This window comes from Castor canadensis, chromosome 10, assembly GCF_047511655.1.
Source record: "Castor canadensis chromosome 10, mCasCan1.hap1v2, whole genome shotgun sequence".
NCBI lineage: Eukaryota > Metazoa > Chordata > Mammalia > Rodentia > Castoridae > Castor > Castor canadensis.
Window position 1 is genome coordinate 88,387,226 of NC_133395.1, and position 19,980 is coordinate 88,407,205.

Genomic DNA, 19,980 nt, shown 5'->3' on the forward strand with positions numbered 1-19,980 from the left:
TCACAGCTACGTCCCCGAATCCTCTCCCCTCCCCACACTCTCCTGGGGCGCGCGCCCGCGACACGGGTCACCAGCGAGGTTGGTCCCAGGCCACGTTGGGGACCGCTCCCCAACTGCCCTCCAGGCGGGCGGGGAGGGACGTGCGGAAGCCATGAGAAAGTGGGTCCTGCACCCCAGCGGGCCCCACAGCGGGACGCGCCACACCTGGGCTCGCCACAAGGTGGTGCACTGGGTCCAGGGCAAGACGCCAGGGGACAGAGAAGCAGGGAGCCTCAGTCGGGTGCTGCTCCACGTCGCGCTCCGTCGCTCAACCCAAGACAGGGCAGCCAGCGCGCGACCTCTACGTGGGATCCCGCCTCCCACGGCAGAGCCTGCGGTCACAGGGACAGAGGGCGCAGGCCGCCAGAGCTCCGGATGCCAGCGGCAGCTCCCCGTCCCGCTCAAAGGGAGGGAGGGCCGCCGCTGGCGCCCAGTCGCCTGTGCCACCCTCCGGGTCTCAAAGCACTCCTCAGTCAGCTCAAGGACCGGGGCCACCTGGCCTTCGGGGTCACATGGGCTTGGGCACGACGGAAGGGACCGCTTGCCCCCGTGGAACAGACATTCTCCCCGTGGACAACCTCAGGTGCCGGGACCCTCTGCTCCGCCTTGGAAAACCCACCTTCTGCAATGTATGCCCAACGCAATCAGGCCGAGCAGATTGACCCCCTCGGCCCGGCCCCAGTGTGTGATGGGGCTCTGTGCGTGAGGGCTTGCTCTTCCCCACCTACACCAGGCACGGCATCTAACACACACACACACACACACACACACACCACGCAGAGACACCCAGACCACGCACGCACGCACGGGGACGCACCCTCCTCTCCCCCACCCCACACACGAGCAGCCGAAGGACAAGAGGGTATGGCTGGGGCCTGAGCGGGAACAAGCGAAGCCTTGGTTTGCGGCCCCTCGGCCAACTGCATCAGGATTTTTGTCTGGGCTCGGAGGCCAGAGGATCTCTGCCATTTGCTAGCAGGGCCAGGGATGGCAGGAGGGTGGGTACGGGGCTCAGCCAGGGCCAGTTCTGCTGGCACGATCCTGTAGCACGTGGCCGCGTAGCACGGGGCCGGGTCTGAAGGAGGCCAAGCAGGGGCACAAGACCCAGCAGCGGCACAGGGAAGAGGCCCAGGGCACCCAGGAGCAGATGAGACCCGGGAGTCGTGCGTGCTTGGCGTGGCCGCGGGCCCCGTGACGCCCGAGGACTCGAGTGCTCAGCCCCGTGTAGTGGCCGCGAAGGCCTGCCTGGGAGAAACGCCCCGGGAGGCCGGCAGGAACCCGGGATCGGAAGGGATGTGGAGGGGCCCCGGGTCGGAGGAGATGGCTTTGGCTGTGTTTGGTTTTGTTTCTTCTTCCCAAGATCCCGGGTGTGAAAGGGGCCAGAGGTGAAGTCCTGGGCTGGAAAGCCTCACGATTCAGCCCCGCAGCCCCAGGCCCTGAGTGTGGAGGAGGGCGGAGCGGGTCGGCGAAGGGCGCGGCTGCCGTTTTCCTGATGGGCTGGAGGGGCAGTGGCGCTTTCCGGACGAAGAGGACCGGAAGGGTCCCCGAGACCTCCGCTGGGAGCCACGCACCCACCCAAGGATACGGCTCCAGGAGGCGACGGAGGAGGGCGGCTGCTTGCCCTGGCCCGAGCTGTGCGTCCCCCGCCTTGGCCACAGCAGTGGACATTCCCAGAAGAACAAGCGCCCGAGAGCACTGAGAAATTTTCCCCCGAGAAAACTTGACCCTCGTCCTGGCAGCAGGACACCTCGGGAAGAAAGCCACCCAGCGGCCACCTGGGCGAGACCGGCTGCCCGAGCAGGCGCGCGGGGCCTCTGGCCGCTGGCCCCGGGCTGCCAGCCCCCACCCGGACTCCCAGCCGTGCCAGGAGAGCAGCGTGGAGACGCACGCCGGGGCCCTCGGCAGGCTCTTGGGGCTCCCGGAGGCGGCGGCTAGCGTCTACGGCCATACCACCCTGAACGCGCCCGATCTCGTCTGATCTCGGAAGCTAAGCAGGGTCGGGCCTGGTTAGTACTTGGATGGGAGACCGCCTGGGAATACCGGGTGCTGTAGGCTTTTGCTCCTCCCTCCCTCGCTGCTCCTTTTGTCTTCGGGGACTTCGCCACCACCCCCCCCACCACCACCACCACCCCCAGCACCACCACCACCACCACCACCACAACGACCCACCGTGACCACGACCCCGACCCCGTCCGGGCCACCCGCCAGACCCACGCACACCGAATCCTCACAGCTACGTCCCCGAATCCTCTCCCCTCCCCACACTCTCCTGGGGCGCGCGCCCGCGACACGGGTCACCAGCGAGGTTGGTCCCAGGCCACGTTGGGGACCGCTCCCCAACTGCCCTCCAGGCGGGCGGGGAGGGACGTGCGGAAGCCATGAGAAAGTGGGTCCTGCACCCCAGCGGGCCCCACAGCGGGACGCGCCACACCTGGGCTCGCCACAAGGTGGTGCACTGGGTCCAGGGCAAGACGCCAGGGGACAGAGAAGCAGGGAGCCTCAGTCGGGTGCTGCTCCACGTCGCGCTCCGTCGCTCAACCCAAGACAGGGCAGCCAGCGCGCGACCTCTACGTGGGATCCCGCCTCCCACGGCAGAGCCTGCGGTCACAGGGACAGAGGGCGCAGGCCGCCAGAGCTCCGGATGCCAGCGGCAGCTCCCCGTCCCGCTCAAAGGGAGGGAGGGCCGCCGCTGGCGCCCAGTCGCCTGTGCCACCCTCCGGGTCTCAAAGCACTCCTCAGTCAGCTCAAGGACCGGGGCCACCTGGCCTTCGGGGTCACATGGGCTTGGGCACGACGGAAGGGACCGCTTGCCCCCGTGGAACAGACATTCTCCCCGTGGACAACCTCAGGTGCCGGGACCCTCTGCTCCGCCTTGGAAAACCCACCTTCTGCAATGTATGCCCAACGCAATCAGGCCGAGCAGATTGACCCCCTCGGCCCGGCCCCAGTGTGTGATGGGGCTCTGTGCGTGAGGGCTTGCTCTTCCCCACCTACACCAGGCACGGCATCTAACACACACACACACACACACACACACCACGCAGAGACACCCAGACCACGCACGCACGCACGGGGACGCACCCTCCTCTCCCCCACCCCACACACGAGCAGCCGAAGGACAAGAGGGTATGGCTGGGGCCTGAGCGGGAACAAGCGAAGCCTTGGTTTGCGGCCCCTCGGCCAACTGCATCAGGATTTTTGTCTGGGCTCGGAGGCCAGAGGATCTCTGCCATTTGCTAGCAGGGCCAGGGATGGCAGGAGGGTGGGTACGGGGCTCAGCCAGGGCCAGTTCTGCTGGCACGATCCTGTAGCACGTGGCCGCGTAGCACGGGGCCGGGTCTGAAGGAGGCCAAGCAGGGGCACAAGACCCAGCAGCGGCACAGGGAAGAGGCCCAGGGCACCCAGGAGCAGACGAGACCCGGGAGTCGTGCGTGCTTGGCGTGGCCGCGGGCCCCGTGACGCCCGAGGACTCGAGTGCTCAGCCCCGTGTAGTGGCCGCGAAGGCCTGCCTGGGAGAAACGCCCCGGGAGGCCGGCAGGAACCCGGGATCGGAAGGGATGTGGAGGGGCCCCGGGTCGGAGGAGATGGCTTTGGCTGTGTTTGGTTTTGTTTCTTCTTCCCAAGATCCCGGGTGTGAAAGGGGCCAGAGGTGAAGTCCTGGGCTGGAAAGCCTCACGATTCAGCCCCGCAGCCCCAGGCCCTGAGTGTGGAGGAGGGCGGAGCGGGTCGGCGAAGGGCGCGGCTGCCGTTTTCCTGATGGGCTGGAGGGGCAGTGGCGCTTTCCGGACGAAGAGGACCGGAAGGGTCCCCGAGACCTCCGCTGGGAGCCACGCACCCACCCAAGGATACGGCTCCAGGAGGCGACGGAGGAGGGCGGCTGCTTGCCCTGGCCCGAGCTGTGCGTCCCCCGCCTTGGCCACAGCAGTGGACATTCCCAGAAGAACAAGCGCCCGAGAGCACTGAGAAATTTTCCCCCGAGAAAACTTGACCCTCGTCCTGGCAGCAGGACACCTCGGGAAGAAAGCCACCCAGCGGCCACCTGGGCGAGACCGGCTGCCCGAGCAGGCGCGCGGGGCCTCTGGCCGCTGGCCCCGGGCTGCCAGCCCCCACCCGGACTCCCAGCCGTGCCAGGAGAGCAGCGTGGAGACGCACGCCGGGGCCCTCGGCAGGCTCTTGGGGCTCCCGGAAGCGGCGGCTAGCGTCTACGGCCATACCACCCTGAACGCGCCCGATCTCGTCTGATCTCGGAAGCTAAGCAGGGTCGGGCCTGGTTAGTACTTGGATGGGAGACCGCCTGGGAATACCAGGTGCTGTAGGCCTTTGCTCCTCCCTCCCTCGCTGCTCCTTTTGTCTTCGGGGACTTCGCCACCACCCCCCCACCACCACCACCACCCCCAGCACCACCACCACCACCACCACAACGACCCACCGTGACCACGACCCCGACCCCGTCCGGGCCACCCGCCAGACCCACGCACACCGAATCCTCACAGCTACGTCCCCGAATCCTCTCCCCTCCCCACACTCTCCTGGGGCGCGCGCCCGCGACACGGGTCACCAGCGAGGTTGGTCCCAGGCCACGTTGGGGACCGCTCCCCAACTGCCCTCCAGGCGGGCGGGGAGGGACGTGCGGAAGCCATGAGAAAGTGGGTCCTGCACCCCAGCGGGCCCCACAGCGGGACGCGCCACACCTGGGCTCGCCACAAGGTGGTGCACTGGGTCCAGGGCAAGACGCCAGGGGACAGAGAAGCAGGGAGCCTCAGTCGGGTGCTGCTCCACGTCGCGCTCCGTCGCTCAACCCAAGACAGGGCAGCCAGCGCGCGACCTCTACGTGGGATCCCGCCTCCCACGGCAGAGCCTGCGGTCACAGGGACAGAGGGCGCAGGCCGCCAGAGCTCCGGATGCCAGCGGCAGCTCCCCGTCCCGCTCAAAGGGAGGGAGGGCCGCCGCTGGCGCCCAGTCGCCTGTGCCACCCTCCGGGTCTCAAAGCACTCCTCAGTCAGCTCAAGGACCGGGGCCACCTGGCCTTCGGGGTCACATGGGCTTGGGCACGACGGAAGGGACCGCTTGCCCCCGTGGAACAGACATTCTCCCCGTGGACAACCTCAGGTGCCGGGACCCTCTGCTCCGCCTTGGAAAACCCACCTTCTGCAATGTATGCCCAACGCAATCAGGCCGAGCAGATTGACCCCCTCGGCCCGGCCCCAGTGTGTGATGGGGCTCTGTGCGTGAGGGCTTGCTCTTCCCCACCTACACCAGGCACGGCATCTAACACACACACACACACACACACACACCACGCAGAGACACCCAGACCACGCACGCACGCACGGGGACGCACCCTCCTCTCCCCCACCCCACACACGAGCAGCCGAAGGACAAGAGGGTATGGCTGGGGCCTGAGCGGGAACAAGCGAAGCCTTGGTTTGCGGCCCCTCGGCCAACTGCATCAGGATTTTTGTCTGGGCTCGGAGGCCAGAGGATCTCTGCCATTTGCTAGCAGGGCCAGGGATGGCAGGAGGGTGGGTACGGGGCTCAGCCAGGGCCAGTTCTGCTGGCACGATCCTGTAGCACGTGGCCGCGTAGCACGGGGCCGGGTCTGAAGGAGGCCAAGCAGGGGCACAAGACCCAGCAGCGGCACAGGGAAGAGGCCCAGGGCACCCAGGAGCAGACGAGACCCGGGAGTCGTGCGTGCTTGGCGTGGCCGCGGGCCCCGTGACGCCCGAGGACTCGAGTGCTCAGCCCCGTGTAGTGGCCGCGAAGGCCTGCCTGGGAGAAACGCCCCGGGAGGCCGGCAGGAACCCGGGATCGGAAGGGATGTGGAGGGGCCCCGGGTCGGAGGAGATGGCTTTGGCTGTGTTTGGTTTTGTTTCTTCTTCCCAAGATCCCGGGTGTGAAAGGGGCCAGAGGTGAAGTCCTGGGCTGGAAAGCCTCACGATTCAGCCCCGCAGCCCCAGGCCCTGAGTGTGGAGGAGGGCGGAGCGGGTCGGCGAAGGGCGCGGCTGCCGTTTTCCTGATGGGCTGGAGGGGCAGTGGCGCTTTCCGGACGAAGAGGACCGGAAGGGTCCCCGAGACCTCCGCTGGGAGCCACGCACCCACCCAAGGATACGGCTCCAGGAGGCGACGGAGGAGGGCGGCTGCTTGCCCTGGCCCGAGCTGTGCGTCCCCCGCCTTGGCCACAGCAGTGGACATTCCCAGAAGAACAAGCGCCCGAGAGCACTGAGAAATTTTCCCCCGAGAAAACTTGACCCTCGTCCTGGCAGCAGGACACCTCGGGAAGAAAGCCACCCAGCGGCCACCTGGGCGAGACCGGCTGCCCGAGCAGGCGCGCGGGGCCTCTGGCCGCTGGCCCCGGGCTGCCAGCCCCCACCCGGACTCCCAGCCGTGCCAGGAGAGCAGCGTGGAGACGCACGCCGGGGCCCTCGGCAGGCTCTTGGGGCTCCCGGAGGCGGCGGCTAGCGTCTACGGCCATACCACCCTGAACGAGCCTGAACTCGTCTGATCTCGGAAGCTAAGCAGGGTCGGGCCTGGTTAGTACTTGGATGGGAGACCGCCTGGGAATACCGGGTGCTGTAGGCTTTTGCTCCTCCCTCCCTCGCTGCTCCTTTTGTCTTCGGGGACTTCGCCACCACCCCCCCCACCACCACCACCACCCCCAGCACCACCACCACCACCACCACCACAACGACCCACCGTGACCACGACCCCGACCCCGTCCGGGCCACCCGCCAGACCCACGCACACCGAATCCTCACAGCTACGTCCCCGAATCCTCTCCCCTCCCCACACTCTCCTGGGGCGCGCGCCCGCGACACGGGTCACCAGCGAGGTTGGTCCCAGGCCACGTTGGGGACCGCTCCCCAACTGCCCTCCAGGCGGGCGGGGAGGGACGTGCGGAAGCCATGAGAAAGTGGGTCCTGCACCCCAGCGGGCCCCACAGCGGGACGCGCCACACCTGGGCTCGCCACAAGGTGGTGCACTGGGTCCAGGGCAAGACGCCAGGGGACAGAGAAGCAGGGAGCCTCAGTCGGGTGCTGCTCCACGTCGCGCTCCGTCGCTCAACCCAAGACAGGGCAGCCAGCGCGCGACCTCTACGTGGGATCCCGCCTCCCACGGCAGAGCCTGCGGTCACAGGGACAGAGGGCGCAGGCCGCCAGAGCTCCGGATGCCAGCGGCAGCTCCCCGTCCCGCTCAAAGGGAGGGAGGGCCGCCGCTGGCGCCCAGTCGCCTGTGCCACCCTCCGGGTCTCAAAGCACTCCTCAGTCAGCTCAAGGACCGGGGCCACCTGGCCTTCGGGGTCACATGGGCTTGGGCACGACGGAAGGGACCGCTTGCCCCCGTGGAACAGACATTCTCCCCGTGGACAACCTCAGGTGCCGGGACCCTCTGCTCCGCCTTGGAAAACCCACCTTCTGCAATGTATGCCCAACGCAATCAGGCCGAGCAGATTGACCCCCTCGGCCCGGCCCCAGTGTGTGATGGGGCTCTGTGCGTGAGGGCTTGCTCTTCCCCACCTACACCAGGCACGGCATCTAACACACACACACACACACACACACACCACGCAGAGACACCCAGACCACGCACGCACGCACGGGGACGCACCCTCCTCTCCCCCACCCCACACACGAGCAGCCGAAGGACAAGAGGGTATGGCTGGGGCCTGAGCGGGAACAAGCGAAGCCTTGGTTTGCGGCCCCTCGGCCAACTGCATCAGGATTTTTGTCTGGGCTCGGAGGCCAGAGGATCTCTGCCATTTGCTAGCAGGGCCAGGGATGGCAGGAGGGTGGGTACGGGGCTCAGCCAGGGCCAGTTCTGCTGGCACGATCCTGTAGCACGTGGCCGCGTAGCACGGGGCCGGGTCTGAAGGAGGCCAAGCAGGGGCACAAGACCCAGCAGCGGCACAGGGAAGAGGCCCAGGGCACCCAGGAGCAGACGAGACCCGGGAGTCGTGCGTGCTTGGCGTGGCCGCGGGCCCCGTGACGCCCGAGGACTCGAGTGCTCAGCCCCGTGTAGTGGCCGCGAAGGCCTGCCTGGGAGAAACGCCCCGGGAGGCCGGCAGGAACCCGGGATCGGAAGGGATGTGGAGGGGCCCCGGGTCGGAGGAGATGGCTTTGGCTGTGTTTGGTTTTGTTTCTTCTTCCCAAGATCCCGGGTGTGAAAGGGGCCAGAGGTGAAGTCCTGGGCTGGAAAGCCTCACGATTCAGCCCCGCAGCCCCAGGCCCTGAGTGTGGAGGAGGGCGGAGCGGGTCGGCGAAGGGCGCGGCTGCCGTTTTCCTGATGGGCTGGAGGGGCAGTGGCGCTTTCCGGACGAAGAGGACCGGAAGGGTCCCCGAGACCTCCGCTGGGAGCCACGCACCCACCCAAGGATACGGCTCCAGGAGGCGACGGAGGAGGGCGGCTGCTTGCCCTGGCCCGAGCTGTGCGTCCCCCGCCTTGGCCACAGCAGTGGACATTCCCAGAAGAACAAGCGCCCGAGAGCACTGAGAAATTTTCCCCCGAGAAAACTTGACCCTCGTCCTGGCAGCAGGACACCTCGGGAAGAAAGCCACCCAGCGGCCACCTGGGCGAGACCGGCTGCCCGAGCAGGCGCGCGGGGCCTCTGGCCGCTGGCCCCGGGCTGCCAGCCCCCACCCGGACTCCCAGCCGTGCCAGGAGAGCAGCGTGGAGACGCACGCCGGGGCCCTCGGCAGGCTCTTGGGGCTCCCGGAGGCGGCGGCTAGCGTCTACGGCCATACCACCCTGAACGCGCCCGATCTCGTCTGATCTCGGAAGCTAAGCAGGGTCGGGCCTGGTTAGTACTTGGATGGGAGACCGCCTGGGAATACCGGGTGCTGTAGGCTTTTGCTCCTCCCTCCCTCGCTGCTCCTTTTGTCTTCGGGGACTTCGCCACCACCCCCCCACCACCACCACCACCCCCAGCACCACCACCACCACCACCACCACAACGACCCACCGTGACCACGACCCCGACCCCGTCCGGGCCACCCGCCAGACCCACGCACACCGAATCCTCACAGCTACGTCCCCGAATCCTCTCCCCTCCCCACACTCTCCTGGGGCGCGCGCCCGCGACACGGGTCACCAGCGAGGTTGGTCCCAGGCCACGTTGGGGACCGCTCCCCAACTGCCCTCCAGGCGGGCGGGGAGGGACGTGCGGAAGCCATGAGAAAGTGGGTCCTGCACCCCAGCGGGCCCCACAGCGGGACGCGCCACACCTGGGCTCGCCACAAGGTGGTGCACTGGGTCCAGGGCAAGACGCCAGGGGACAGAGAAGCAGGGAGCCTCAGTCGGGTGCTGCTCCACGTCGCGCTCCGTCGCTCAACCCAAGACAGGGCAGCCAGCGCGCGACCTCTACGTGGGATCCCGCCTCCCACGGCAGAGCCTGCGGTCACAGGGACAGAGGGCGCAGGCCGCCAGAGCTCCGGATGCCAGCGGCAGCTCCCCGTCCCGCTCAAAGGGAGGGAGGGCCGCCGCTGGCGCCCAGTCGCCTGTGCCACCCTCCGGGTCTCAAAGCACTCCTCAGTCAGCTCAAGGACCGGGGCCACCTGGCCTTCGGGGTCACATGGGCTTGGGCACGACGGAAGGGACCGCTTGCCCCCGTGGAACAGACATTCTCCCCGTGGACAACCTCAGGTGCCGGGACCCTCTGCTCCGCCTTGGAAAACCCACCTTCTGCAATGTATGCCCAACGCAATCAGGCCGAGCAGATTGACCCCCTCGGCCCGGCCCCAGTGTGTGATGGGGCTCTGTGCGTGAGGGCTTGCTCTTCCCCACCTACACCAGGCACGGCATCTAACACACACACACACACACACACACACCACGCAGAGACACCCAGACCACGCACGCACGCACGGGGACGCACCCTCCTCTCCCCCACCCCACACACGAGCAGCCGAAGGACAAGAGGGTATGGCTGGGGCCTGAGCGGGAACAAGCGAAGCCTTGGTTTGCGGCCCCTCGGCCAACTGCATCAGGATTTTTGTCTGGGCTCGGAGGCCAGAGGATCTCTGCCATTTGCTAGCAGGGCCAGGGATGGCAGGAGGGTGGGTACGGGGCTCAGCCAGGGCCAGTTCTGCTGGCACGATCCTGTAGCACGTGGCCGCGTAGCACGGGGCCGGGTCTGAAGGAGGCCAAGCAGGGGCACAAGACCCAGCAGCGGCACAGGGAAGAGGCCCAGGGCACCCAGGAGCAGACGAGACCCGGGAGTCGTGCGTGCTTGGCGTGGCCGCGGGCCCCGTGACGCCCGAGGACTCGAGTGCTCAGCCCCGTGTAGTGGCCGCGAAGGCCTGCCTGGGAGAAACGCCCCGGGAGGCCGGCAGGAACCCGGGATCGGAAGGGATGTGGAGGGGCCCCGGGTCGGAGGAGATGGCTTTGGCTGTGTTTGGTTTTGTTTCTTCTTCCCAAGATCCCGGGTGTGAAAGGGGCCAGAGGTGAAGTCCTGGGCTGGAAAGCCTCACGATTCAGCCCCGCAGCCCCAGGCCCTGAGTGTGGAGGAGGGCGGAGCGGGTCGGCGAAGGGCGCGGCTGCCGTTTTCCTGATGGGCTGGAGGGGCAGTGGCGCTTTCCGGACGAAGAGGACCGGAAGGGTCCCCGAGACCTCCGCTGGGAGCCACGCACCCACCCAAGGATACGGCTCCAGGAGGCGACGGAGGAGGGCGGCTGCTTGCCCTGGCCCGAGCTGTGCGTCCCCCGCCTTGGCCACAGCAGTGGACATTCCCAGAACAAGCGCCCGAGAGCACTGAGAAATTTTCCCCCGAGAAAACTTGACCCTCGTCCTGGCAGCAGGACACCTCGGGAAGAAAGCCACCCAGCGGCCACCTGGGCGAGACCGGCTGCCCGAGCAGGCGCGCGGGGCCTCTGGCCGCTGGCCCCGGGCTGCCAGCCCCCACCCGGACTCCCAGCCGTGCCAGGAGAGCAGCGTGGAGACGCACGCCGGGGCCCTCGGCAGGCTCTTGGGGCTCCCGGAGGCGGCGGCTAGCGTCTACGGCCATACCACCCTGAACGCGCCCGATCTCGTCTGATCTCGGAAGCTAAGCAGGGTCGGGCCTGGTTAGTACTTGGATGGGAGACCGCCTGGGAATACCGGGTGCTGTAGGCTTTTGCTCCTCCCTCCCTCGCTGCTCCTTTTGTCTTCGGGGACTTCGCCACCACCCCCCCACCACCACCACCACCCCCAGCACCACCACCACCACCACCACCACAACGACCCACCGTGACCACGACCCCGACCCCGTCCGGGCCACCCGCCAGACCCACGCACACCGAATCCTCACAGCTACGTCCCCGAATCCTCTCCCCTCCCCACACTCTCCTGGGGCGCGCGCCCGCGACACGGGTCACCAGCGAGGTTGGTCCCAGGCCACGTTGGGGACCGCTCCCCAACTGCCCTCCAGGCGGGCGGGGAGGGACGTGCGGAAGCCATGAGAAAGTGGGTCCTGCACCCCAGCGGGCCCCACAGCGGGACGCGCCACACCTGGGCTCGCCACAAGGTGGTGCACTGGGTCCAGGGCAAGACGCCAGGGGACAGAGAAGCAGGGAGCCTCAGTCGGGTGCTGCTCCACGTTGCGCTCCGTCGCTCAACCCAAGACAGGGCAGCCAGCGCGCGACCTCTACGTGGGATCCCGCCTCCCACGGCAGAGCCTGCGGTCACAGGGACAGAGGGCGCAGGCCGCCAGAGCTCCGGATGCCAGCGGCAGCTCCCCGTCCCGCTCAAAGGGAGGGAGGGCCGCCGCTGGCGCCCAGTCGCCTGTGCCACCCTCCGGGTCTCAAAGCACTCCTCAGTCAGCTCAAGGACCGGGGCCACCTGGCCTTCGGGGTCACATGGGCTTGGGCACGACGGAAGGGACCGCTTGCCCCCGTGGAACAGACATTCTCCCCGTGGACAACCTCAGGTGCCGGGACCCTCTGCTCCGCCTTGGAAAACCCACCTTCTGCAATGTATGCCCAACGCAATCAGGCCGAGCAGATTGACCCCCTCGGCCCGGCCCCAGTGTGTGATGGGGCTCTGTGCGTGAGGGCTTGCTCTTCCCCACCTACACCAGGCACGGCATCTAACACACACACACAGACACACACACACCACGCAGAGACACCCAGACCACGCACGCACGCACGGGGACGCACCCTCCTCTCCCCCACCCCACACACGAGCAGCCGAAGGACAAGAGGGTATGGCTGGGGCCTGAGCGGGAACAAGCGAAGCCTTGGTTTGCGGCCCCTCGGCCAACTGCATCAGGATTTTTGTCTGGGCTCGGAGGCCAGAGGATCTCTGCCATTTGCTAGCAGGGCCAGGGATGGCAGGAGGGTGGGTACGGGGCTCAGCCAGGGCCAGTTCTGCTGGCACGATCCTGTAGCACGTGGCCGCGTAGCACGGGGCCGGGTCTGAAGGAGGCCAAGCAGGGGCACAAGACCCAGCAGCGGCACAGGGAAGAGGCCCAGGGCACCCAGGAGCAGACGAGACCCGGGAGTCGTGCGTGCTTGGCGTGGCCGCGGGCCCCGTGACGCCCGAGGACTCGAGTGCTCAGCCCCGTGTAGTGGCCGCGAAGGCCTGCCTGGGAGAAACGCCCCGGGAGGCCGGCAGGAACCCGGGATCGGAAGGGATGTGGAGGGGCCCCGGGTCGGAGGAGATGGCTTTGGCTGTGTTTGGTTTTGTTTCTTCTTCCCAAGATCCCGGGTGTGAAAGGGGCCAGAGGTGAAGTCCTGGGCTGGAAAGCCTCACCATTCAGCCCCGCAGCCCCAGGCCCTGAGTGTGGAGGAGGGCGGAGCGGGTCGGCGAAGGGCGCGGCTGCCGTTTTCCTGATGGGCTGGAGGGGCAGTGGCGCTTTCCGGACGAAGAGGACCGGAAGGGTCCCCGAGACCTCCGCTGGGAGCCACGCACCCACCCAAGGATACGGCTCCAGGAGGCGACGGAGGAGGGCGGCTGCTTGCCCTGGCCCGAGCTGTGCGTCCCCCGCCTTGGCCACAGCAGTGGACATTCCCAGAAGAACAAGCGCCCGAGAGCACTGAGAAATTTTCCCCCGAGAAAACTTGACCCTCGTCCTGGCAGCAGGACACCTCGGGAAGAAAGCCACCCAGCGGCCACCTGGGCGAGACCGGCTGCCCGAGCAGGCGCGCGGGGCCTCTGGCCGCTGGCCCCGGGCTGCCAGCCCCCACCCGGACTCCCAGCCGTGCCAGGAGAGCAGCGTGGAGACGCACGCCGGGGCCCTCGGCAGGCTCTTGGGGCTCCCGGAGGCGGCGGCTAGCGTCTACGGCCATACCACCCTGAACGCGCCCGATCTCGTCTGATCTCGGAAGCTAAGCAGGGTCGGGCCTGGTTAGTACTTGGATGGGAGACCGCCTGGGAATACCGGGTGCTGTAGGCTTTTGCTCCTCCCTCCCTCGCTGCTCCTTTTGTCTTCGGGGACTTCGCCACCACCCCCCCCACCACCACCACCACCCCCAGCACCACCACCACCACCACCACCACAACGACCCACCGTGACCACGACCCCGACCCCGTCCGGGCCACCCGCCAGACCCACGCACACCGAATCCTCACAGCTACGTCCCCGAATCCTCTCCCCTCCCCACACTCTCCTGGGGCGCGCGCCCGCGACACGGGTCACCAGCGAGGTTGGTCCCAGGCCACGTTGGGGACCGCTCCCCAACTGCCCTCCAGGCGGGCGGGGAGGGACGTGCGGAAGCCATGAGAAAGTGGGTCCTGCACCCCAGCGGGCCCCACAGCGGGATGCGCCACACCTGGGCTCGCCACAAGGTGGTGCACTGGGTCCAGGGCAAGACGCCAGGGGACAGAGAAGCAGGGAGCCTCAGTCGGGTGCTGCTCCACGTCGCGCTCCGTCGCTCAACCCAAGACAGGGCAGCCAGCGCGCGACCTCTACGTGGGATCCCGCCTCCCACGGCAGAGCCTGCGGTCACAGGGACAGAGGGCGCAGGCCGCCAGAGCTCCGGATGCCAGCGGCAGCTCCCCGTCCCGCTCAAAGGGAGGGAGGGCCGCCGCTGGCGCCCAGTCGCCTGTGCCACCCTCCGGGTCTCAAAGCACTCCTCAGTCAGCTCAAGGACCGGGGCCACCTGGCCTTCGGGGTCACATGGGCTTGGGCACGACGGAAGGGACCGCTTGCCCCCGTGGAACAGACATTCTCCCCGTGGACAACCTCAGGTGCCGGGACCCTCTGCTCCGCCTTGGAAAACCCACCTTCTGCAATGTATGCCCAACGCAATCAGGCCGAGCAGATTGACCCCCTCGGCCCGGCCCCAGTGTGTGATGGGGCTCTGTGCGTGAGGGCTTGCTCTTCCCCACCTACACCAGGCACGGCATCTAACACACACACACACACACACACACCACGCAGAGACACCCAGACCACGCACGCACGCACGGGGACGCACCCTCCTCTCCCCCACCCCACACACGAGCAGCCGAAGGACAAGAGGGTATGGCTGGGGCCTGAGCGGGAACAAGCGAAGCCTTGGTTTGCGGCCCCTCGGCCAACTGCATCAGGATTTTTGTCTGGGCTCGGAGGCCAGAGGATCTCTGCCATTTGCTAGCAGGGCCAGGGATGGCAGGAGGGTGGGTACGGGGCTCAGCCAGGGCCAGTTCTGCTGGCACGATCCTGTAGCACGTGGCCGCGTAGCACGGGGCCGGGTCTGAAGGAGGCCAAGCAGGGGCACAAGACCCAGCAGCGGCACAGGGAAGAGGCCCAGGGCACCCAGGAGCAGACGAGACCCGGGAGTCGTGCGTGCTTGGCGTGGCCGCGGGCCCCGTGACGCCCGAGGACTCGAGTGCTCAGCCCCGTGTAGTGGCCGCGAAGGCCTGCCTGGGAGAAACGCCCCGGGAGGCCGGCAGGAACCCGGGATCGGAAGGGATGTGGAGGGGCCCCGGGTCGGAGGAGATGGCTTTGGCTGTGTTTGGTTTTGTTTCTTCTTCCCAAGATCCCGGGTGTGAAAGGGGCCAGAGGTGAAGTCCTGGGCTGGAAAGCCTCACGATTCAGCCCCGCAGCCCCAGGCCCTGAGTGTGGAGGAGGGCGGAGCGGGTCGGCGAAGGGCGCGGCTGCCGTTTTCCTGATGGGCTGGAGGGGCAGTGGCGCTTTCCGGACGAAGAGGACCGGAAGGGTCCCCGAGACCTCCGCTGGGAGCCACGCACCCACCCAAGGATACGGCTCCAGGAGGCGACGGAGGAGGGCGGCTGCTTGCCCTGGCCCGAGCTGTGCGTCCCCCGCCTTGGCCACAGCAGTGGACATTCCCAGAAGAACAAGCGCCCGAGAGCACTGAGAAATTTTCCCCCGAGAAAACTTGACCCTCGTCCTGGCAGCAGGACACCTCGGGAAGAAAGCCACCCAGCGGCCACCTGGGCGAGACCGGCTGCCCGAGCAGGCGCGCGGGGCCTCTGGCCGCTGGCCCCGGGCTGCCAGCCCCCACCCGGACTCCCAGCCGTGCCAGGAGAGCAGCGTGGAGACGCACGCCGGGGCCCTCGGCAGGCTCTTGGGGCTCCCGGAAGCGGCGGCTAGCGTCTACGGCCATACCACCCTGAACGCGCCCGATCTCGTCTGATCTCGGAAGCTAAGCAGGGTCGGGCCTGGTTAGTACTTGGATGGGAGACCGCCTGGGAATACCAGGTGCTGTAGGCCTTTGCTCCTCCCTCCCTCGCTGCTCCTTTTGTCTTCGGGGACTTCGCCACCACCCCCCCACCACCACCACCACCCCCAGCACCACCACCACCACCACCACAACGACCCACCGTGACCACGACCCCGACCCCGTCCGGGCCACCCGCCAGACCCACGCACACCGAATCCTCACAGCTACGTCCCCGAATCCTCTCCCCTCCCCACACTCTCCTGGGGCGCGCGCCCGCGACACGGGTCACCAGCGAGGTTGGTCCCAGGCCACGTTGGGGACCGCTCCCCAACTGCCCTCCAGGCGGGCGGGGAGGGACGTGCGGAAGCCATGAGAAAGTGGGTCCTGCACCCCAGCGGGCCCCACAGCGGGACGCGCCACACCTGGGCTCGCCACAAGGTGGTGCACTGGGTCCAGGGCAAGACGCCAGGGGACAGAGAAGCAGGGAGCCTCAGTCGGGTGCTGCTCCACGTCGCGCTCCGTCGCTCAACCCAAGACAGGGCAGCCAGCGCGCGACCTCTACGTGGGATCCCGCCTCCCACGGCAGAGCCTGCGGTCACAGGGACAGAGGGCGCAGGCCGCCAGAGCTCCGGATGCCAGCGGCAGCTCCCCGTCCCGCTCAAAGGGAGGGAGGGCCGCCGCTGGCGCCCAGTCGCCTGTGCCACCCTCCGGGTCTCAAAGCACTCCTCAGTCAGCTCAAGGACCGGGGCCACCTGGCCTTCGGGGTCACATGGGCTTGGGCACGACGGAAGGGACCGCTTGCCCCCGTGGAACAGACATTCTCCCCGTGGACAACCTCAGGTGCCGGGACCCTCTGCTCCGCCTTGGAAAACCCACCTTCTGCAATGTATGCCCAACGCAATCAGGCCGAGCAGATTGACCCCCTCGGCCCGGCCCCAGTGTGTGATGGGGCTCTGTGCGTGAGGGCTTGCTCTTCCCCACCTACACCAGGCACGGCATCTAACACACACACACACACACACACACACCACGCAGAGACACCCAGACCACGCACGCACGCACGGGGACGCACCCTCCTCTCCCCCACCCCACACACGAGCAGCCGAAGGACAAGAGGGTATGGCTGGGGCCTGAGCGGGAACAAGCGAAGCCTTGGTTTGCGGCCCCTCGGCCAACTGCATCAGGATTTTTGTCTGGGCTCGGAGGCCAGAGGATCTCTGCCATTTGCTAGCAGGGCCAGGGATGGCAGGAGGGTGGGTACGGGGCTCAGCCAGGGCCAGTTCTGCTGGCACGATCCTGTAGCACGTGGCCGCGTAGCACGGGGCCGGGTCTGAAGGAGGCCAAGCAGGGGCACAAGACCCAGCAGCGGCACAGGGAAGAGGCCCAGGGCACCCAGGAGCAGACGAGACCCGGGAGTCGTGCGTGCTTGGCGTGGCCGCGGGCCCCGTGACGCCCGAGGACTCGAGTGCTCAGCCCCGTGTAGTGGCCGCGAAGGCCTGCCTGGGAGAAACGCCCCGGGAGGCCGGCAGGAACCCGGGATCGGAAGGGATGTGGAGGGGCCCCGGGTCGGAGGAGATGGCTTTGGCTGTGTTTGGTTTTGTTTCTTCTTCCCAAGATCCCGGGTGTGAAAGGGGCCAGAGGTGAAGTCCTGGGCTGGAAAGCCTCACGATTCAGCCCCGCAGCCCCAGGCCCTGAGTGTGGAGGAGGGCGGAGCGGGTCGGCGAAGGGCGCGGCTGCCGTTTTCCTGATGGGCTGGAGGGGCAGTGGCGCTTTCCGGACGAAGAGGACCGGAAGGGTCCCCGAGACCTCCGCTGGGAGCCACGCACCCACCCAAGGATACGGCTCCAGGAGGCGACGGAGGAGGGCGGCTGCTTGCCCTGGCCCGAGCTGTGCGTCCCCCGCCTTGGCCACAGCAGTGGACATTCCCAGAAGAACAAGCGCCCGAGAGCACTGAGAAATTTTCCCCCGAGAAAACTTGACCCTCGTCCTGGCAGCAGGACACCTCGGGAAGAAAGCCACCCAGCGGCCACCTGGGCGAGACCGGCTGCCCGAGCAGGCGCGCGGGGCCTCTGGCCGCTGGCCCCGGGCTGCCAGCCCCCACCCGGACTCCCAGCCGTGCCAGGAGAGCAGCGTGGAGACGCACGCCGGGGCCCTCGGCAGGCTCTTGGGGCTCCCGGAGGCGGCGGCTAGCGTCTACGGCCATACCACCCTGAACGAGCCTGATCTCGTCTGATCTCGGAAGCTAAGCAGGGTCGGGCCTGGTTAGTACTTGGATGGGAGACCGCCTGGGAATACCGGGTGCTGTAGGCTTTTGCTCCTCCCTCCCTCGCTGCTCCTTTTGTCTTCGGGGACTTCGCCACCACCCCCCCCACCACCACCACCACCCCCAGCACCACCACCACCACCACCACCACAACGACCCACCGTGACCACGACCCCGACCCCGTCCGGGCCACCCGCCAGACCCACGCACACCGAATCCTCACAGCTACGTCCCCGAATCCTCTCCCCTCCCCACACTCTCCTGGGGCGCGCGCCCGCGACACGGGTCACCAGCGAGGTTGGTCCCAGGCCACGTTGGGGACCGCTCCCCAACTGCCCTCCAGGCGGGCGGGGAGGGACGTGCGGAAGCCATGAGAAAGTGGGTCCTGCACCCCAGCGGGCCCCACAGCGGGACGCGCCACACCTGGGCTCGCCACAAGGTGGTGCACTGGGTCCAGGGCAAGACGCCAGGGGACAGAGAAGCAGGGAGCCTCAGTCGGGTGCTGCTCCACGTCGCGCTCCGTCGCTCAACCCAAGACAGGGCAGCCAGCGCGCGACCTCTACGTGGGATCCCGCCTCCCACGGCAGAGCCTGCGGTCACAGGGACAGAGGGCGCAGGCTGCCAGAGCTCCGGATGCCAGCGGCAGCTCCCCGTCCCGCTCAAAGGGAGGGAGGGCCGCCGCTGGCGCCCAGTCGCCTGTGCCACCCTCCGGGTCTCAAAGCACTCCTCAGTCAGCTCAAGGACCGGGGCCACCTGGCCTTCGGGGTCACATGGGCTTGGGCACGACGGAAGGGACCGCTTGCCCCCGTGGAACAGACATTCTCCCCGTGGACAACCTCAGGTGCCGGGACCCTCTGCTCCGCCTTGGAAAACCCACCTTCTGCAATGTATGCCCAACGCAATCAGGCCGAGCAGATTGACCCCCTCGGCCCGGCCCCAGTGTGTGATGGGGCTCTGTGCGTGAGGGCTTGCTCTTCCCCACCTACACCAGGCACGGCATCTAACACACACACACACACACACACACACCACGCAGAGACACCCAGACCACGCACGCACGCACGGGGACGCACCCTCCTCTCCCCCACCCCACACACGAGCAGCCGAAGGACAAGAGGGTATGGCTGGGGCCTGAGCGGGAACAAGCGAAGCCTTGGTTTGCGGCCCCTCGGCCAACTGCATCAGGATTTTTGTCTGGGCTCGGAGGCCAGAGGATCTCTGCCATTTGCTAGCAGGGCCAGGGATGGCAGGAGGGTGGGTACGGGGCTCAGCCAGGGCCAGTTCTGCTGGCACGATCCTGTAGCACGTGGCCGCGTAGCACGGGGCCGGGTCTGAAGGAGGCCAAGCAGGGGCACAAGACCCAGCAGCGGCACAGGGAAGAGGCCCAGGGCACCCAGGAGCAGACGAGACCCGGGAGTCGTGCGTGCTTGGCGTGGCCGCGGGCCCCGTGACGCCCGAGGACTCGAGTGCTCAGCCCCGTGTAGTGGCCGCGAAGGCCTGCCTGGGAGAAACGCCCCGGGAGGCCGGCAGGAACCCGGGATCGGAAGGGATGTGGAGGGGCCCCGGGTCGGAGGAGATGGCTTTGGCTGTGTTTGGTTTTGTTTCTTCTTCCCAAGATCCCGGGTGTGAAAGGGGCCAGAGGTGAAGTCCTGGGCTGGAAAGCCTCACGATTCAGCCCCGCAGCCCCAGGCCCTGAGTGTGGAGGAGGGCGGAGCGGGTCGGCGAAGGGCGCGGCTGCCGTTTTCCTGATGGGCTGGAGGGGCAGTGGCGCTTTCCGGACGAAGAGGACCGGAAGGGTCCCCGAGACCTCCGCTGGGAGCCACGCACCCACCCAAGGATACGGCTCCAGGAGGCGACGGAGGAGGGCGGCTGCTTGCCCTGGCCCGAGCTGTGCGTCCCCCGCCTTGGCCACAGCAGTGGACATTCCCAGAAGAACAAGCGCCCGAGAGCACTGAGAAATTTTCCCCCGAGAAAACTTGACCCTCGTCCTGGCAGCAGGACACCTCGGGAAGAAAGCCACCCAGCGGCCACCTGGGCGAGACCGGCTGCCCGAGCAGGCGCGCGGGGCCTCTGGCCGCTGGCCCCGGGCTGCCAGCCCCC

General features: G+C 67.8%; 8 non-coding genes across 8 annotated transcripts; all 8 read left to right on the forward strand.

Annotated features, from left to right (window-relative positions):
- Positions 1-1,975: 1,975 nt before the first annotated feature.
- On the forward strand, positions 1,976-2,094 carry LOC141411902 (5S ribosomal RNA). Its single transcript, XR_012436742.1, has one exon. It is a non-coding gene; the product is annotated as a 5S ribosomal RNA (ribosomal RNA).
- Positions 2,095-4,239: 2,145 nt separating this feature from the next.
- LOC141413318 (5S ribosomal RNA) lies at positions 4,240-4,358 on the forward strand. The gene has a single exon (XR_012438110.1). It is a non-coding gene; the product is annotated as a 5S ribosomal RNA (ribosomal RNA).
- A 2,141-nt stretch (positions 4,359-6,499) lies between these two features.
- Positions 6,500-6,618, forward strand: LOC141412994 (5S ribosomal RNA). The gene has a single exon (XR_012437836.1). It is a non-coding gene; the product is annotated as a 5S ribosomal RNA (ribosomal RNA).
- A 2,145-nt stretch (positions 6,619-8,763) lies between these two features.
- Positions 8,764-8,882, forward strand: LOC141411903 (5S ribosomal RNA). The gene has a single exon (XR_012436743.1). It is a non-coding gene; the product is annotated as a 5S ribosomal RNA (ribosomal RNA).
- Positions 8,883-11,023: 2,141 nt separating this feature from the next.
- Positions 11,024-11,142, forward strand: LOC141411904 (5S ribosomal RNA). The gene has a single exon (XR_012436744.1). It is a non-coding gene; the product is annotated as a 5S ribosomal RNA (ribosomal RNA).
- Positions 11,143-13,286: 2,144 nt separating this feature from the next.
- Positions 13,287-13,405, forward strand: LOC141411905 (5S ribosomal RNA). Its single transcript, XR_012436745.1, has one exon. It is a non-coding gene; the product is annotated as a 5S ribosomal RNA (ribosomal RNA).
- A 2,143-nt stretch (positions 13,406-15,548) lies between these two features.
- LOC141413429 (5S ribosomal RNA) lies at positions 15,549-15,667 on the forward strand. Its single transcript, XR_012438221.1, has one exon. It is a non-coding gene; the product is annotated as a 5S ribosomal RNA (ribosomal RNA).
- Positions 15,668-17,808: 2,141 nt separating this feature from the next.
- Positions 17,809-17,927, forward strand: LOC141412884 (5S ribosomal RNA). Its single transcript, XR_012437726.1, has one exon. It is a non-coding gene; the product is annotated as a 5S ribosomal RNA (ribosomal RNA).
- Positions 17,928-19,980: the final 2,053 nt, after the last annotated feature.